The following is a 3,790-nucleotide window of genomic DNA, read 5'->3' as shown; positions in this document are numbered from 1 at the left end:
ATACAGGACCGTTAGCATATACAGGACCGTTAGCATATACAGGACCGTTAGCATATACAGGACCGTTAGTATATACAGGACCGTTAGCATATACAGGACCGTTAGCATATACAGGACCGTTAGCATATACAGGACCGTTAGTATATACAGAACCGTTAGCATATACAGGACCGGACTTGCTTCAATGACAGGGTGTCCATGGTGTCCCATGAAACATGACTGTAGCAAGAAGAATTGCAGGTCGTCTTTGATCTATGAAATAATTTGCGGCATTATATCTTAAACCAACAGATTACCCACAAAGGATGAGACTGCAAAGACGACCTGAAACTCTTTTATATGATAATTACAGGGCTGAATAAGGTCTTTCTGATTATTTTGCAAAGAAAGAAAAGTTTTTAGGTGCAGGGAATCATAAATGTAAGGAAACAACCCGTATAAATTCCGTACAGTCGTATCTGAAGTCTCATCCTTTGTGAGTAACCTTGTAGTTATAGAAGTAAAATCAAGAAATAGTCCTAGTCTTGGCATTTCCAAAATGAGGTCTGCCTTTTTGTGCTTTAAAAATCACCGGAGATATTGCGAATTTCGTTTAGATTTAGACAATTTTGGTTTTATTTAATAAAATTTAAATCTGAACGAAATTCGCAATATCTCCGGTAATATTGACAGCACAAAAAAGACAGACCTCGTTTTAGAAAGGCCAGTTAAAGAACAATTTTCTCGTCATTGTTTCAATAATCATACATGTGAAAGTAGGTTGACGACTAAATGTCACAAATTAATTAAAAGTTCAAAGACGACTTTCAAGTAGTCTTGCTAATGTTATGTTTCGTGGGACACCCTGCATAAATGTATAATTACTAGCTTAGAAACCCAGCTTTTTCTGGAAACTATACTTTCTCTAAAATATTCAACCCACTCAACTAACGAGTTCCTCAATCAGTTAAGGGGCTCCTGAGTTATGATCGGACATACAAACAAACAAACAAAGATTACTATTTTATATATAGATAAATATTTGCCTCAAATTTTGATTGGGGAACTCGTTAAAACCTTGGGAATGCTCTTAGCTTTAATTAGACATTTCTAATTGAGTAATAATCACAATTGATTGGGTGACTGAGATTTAGGAAATCAATTTCAAGTATCAAAGTATACTACGCTCATGTAACGCTTTTTAAAAAAAGCTTTGGGAGAAGAATAAAAAATGGAAAGCCTTTGCTTTAACAATACTCACATGAAATTCTCTGGTATGTTTTATAAACGACTGAGTATTCCTGATGAGAGTTTTCTTTAATAAAATCATTTTTTTCTGAAAATACGATGAATACATTAATAGAATATAATACAGCGTAGGTTAAAATGCAAAGTTTCCTAAAATAAAAACTAAAGTAAATCTTTTTTTACATATAATCATTATGTTAATCACGGTTTGGTGCTTTAGTTATGTTTCTCTTCAACTTAAATAATTATTTTTCTTCTTTGAATCTTAAAACAGTATTCAGTAAACCAACTCAAACCCGTGTTTTTTTTTAATCTGGACCTAAAAATATATGTCAAATTGTAAAGATAAAAACTTTTACAGGATTTACCATATGGAAAAACTTATTTTCCTATTAATTCATCTCATTAGACCAAATAAACTAATAGTTTCATTTGCATTCTTTCTACACTCATGTCACAAGATTTATTTTCTGTGAAGAGCACCTCTACTGTGTCCAACCAATGATGATGAAAGAGATTCTTTTAAAATCTTTCTAATAAATATACAAAAAAAATTTTTTTAAAGTTTAGAATTCTTTTTCATTTTTTCATTTTTTTTTCTAAATAGAATCTGAAGAAAGTACATAAATCCTTCATAAATACAACAGATGCGATCGAATCCGATTCTTTTTAGGATTCAGACCGAACCCGCCATTCATTTTTCGCAAGTACTTCCTTTAAATCGAAAGTCACTTAAAATTACCGAAATGACGTAGATTGAGTTCAGATTCTTAGTTGGATGAAGAGAGCTGTAGAATGTAGACAGTAGTTTTCCCGCTAGATTTTACTAAATAAATACAAAATTAATTTAATATTTTATGTATGATCCTCCTAATGGTCTCGAGAGTAATCCCCCCTCCCCTACCTCCCCGCTTTCACTCTTATTTTGTCTGTTTTTCCTTTTTGTCTCAGGAGCTCTTTACAGAATCCATCTTTAGCCTCCAGTTCTTTACAAGAGTTTATTCCAATAATTCAACCCGGAAAAATGGATTTCCCGAACTTTTGAATGGACTCAACCTTTTTGAACAGAGCAATGGCCAATTTCTTAGACGCTCTACCATAGGTAGAACCATAGTCACACTATGGTTACGCTTTACCAGAGCAGTGTAGATAGATAGATACGACTTATAGTTGTACCTATGTTTCAATGAATAAGAAATTGGCCACAAGTTTGTTTGTCATGGTTGCATAATCTCGATGCACTCCAATGGAAAATATCGTCTCCAAAGGAATGGACAGTGAACTCCGTAAATGGCGTCACCAATAGGGATTTTTCGTTCATAAAAACCTTGAGGCAGAAGCCCAAGAAATTATGCGCACGCCGCGTTGAATGAAAAGACAGAGTGATAAATGTGTGTAACTCCTTTGGGTTCCTACCTAATGATTATTGTAAACGAAAAACCCCTAGATCTTGAAAAGACAACATCTAGTGTTTTACCTTTTTTATTATATATCTGTGCTTTAAGTAAAGTTTATATGTTTGATCAATAAAAGGTTTGTTGAAATTCAATTTTTACATTTAAATAAAAAAATATGCATTCCCCATGAATGTTTAAAAATGGCAGTTGCCCAAAGAAATTAGGCGCATCTGCCATGTTGAATTGCAAAAACAAGAGATTAGAAAATATTTTAGGGTTACGTCAGTTTAAGACATTTTCTGGGCCGGCAAGGACAGGCTCTCTCTCTGTCTTTTAATTCAACGCAGCATGCGCGTAACTCCTTTGGGCTTCTGCCTTAAAAATACCTTTTAAGATTCTTAATATTCGGATCTACCACATACAGGGTGTCCCAATAAACATGGGAATGAAGTGACATCCAATTTATCGTCTTCGATCCATGCGACATTTTTCTCGAGCACAATTATTGCAGTATTCCATCTCATATAGAAAACGCCATATTTTGAAATGTTTAAAAATGTGGTCTACTATTTTATATCTTCAAAACTGACGGAGATACTGCACAATTGTCTAAAAATTGTCTAAAAATCTAATATCTTTGTCGATCTTTAAGACACGAGAAAGGTGTAAGCTCGTAAGACGAACGTTTTAATAGTTTCTTTGCCGTGGATTAATTATCAGAAATCAAAGACGACTTTCAACTCGTCTCTCAATTGGGACACCCTGTTTAATATTTTGTAGGATTTTTCACAGCGATCAGAATATAAACTATAATTAAAGATATCAAAATTTATAAGATAAGCCCCCGCTCCCCACCGTTCCGAATATATACCTTGTATGAAGAATATCTAGGGTTACGGTTCTAATCTCAGTTAAACTTCTCGAGTCGTATAAACGCAGTTCTACCATTTACTTCCCATTAATTGTTAAAATAAAAAAGTTAAAATTCATAGTAAAAAACAGTAAAAAACTTTAAAAAACGGAGCAAGCTCACAAACAAAAATATCAAAAGATAGCTGAGAAATTATAATTAAATCTAAAATTATCTTTTCACGGCAAAAATTATCTAAGGCTGGGCGTGTTCATAACGTTCAGTTTCAACCGCTAAAAAAAGAAAATTCAGGTAG

At 33.5% G+C, this 3,790-nt stretch overlaps 1 protein-coding gene across 1 annotated transcript in view; it reads right to left on the bottom strand.

Annotated features, from left to right (window-relative positions):
* The window catches only part of LOC111709181 (lipoyltransferase 1, mitochondrial), a gene marked incomplete in the record, with an annotated part of 18,233 nt that extends 16,938 nt beyond the window's left edge, over positions 1 to 1,295 (bottom strand). The window contains 1 exon segment of the mRNA XM_023482794.1: positions 1,241 to 1,295.
* Positions 1,296 to 3,790: the final 2,495 nt, after the last annotated feature.

Source organism: Eurytemora carolleeae, unplaced genomic scaffold, assembly GCF_000591075.1.
Source record: "Eurytemora carolleeae unplaced genomic scaffold, Eaff_2.0 scaffold805, whole genome shotgun sequence".
In the NCBI taxonomy this organism is placed as follows: domain Eukaryota; kingdom Metazoa; phylum Arthropoda; class Copepoda; order Calanoida; family Temoridae; genus Eurytemora; species Eurytemora carolleeae.
The sequence above is the reverse complement of the archived record's forward strand: the minus strand, read 5'-3'. Positions and strand labels throughout refer to the sequence as shown.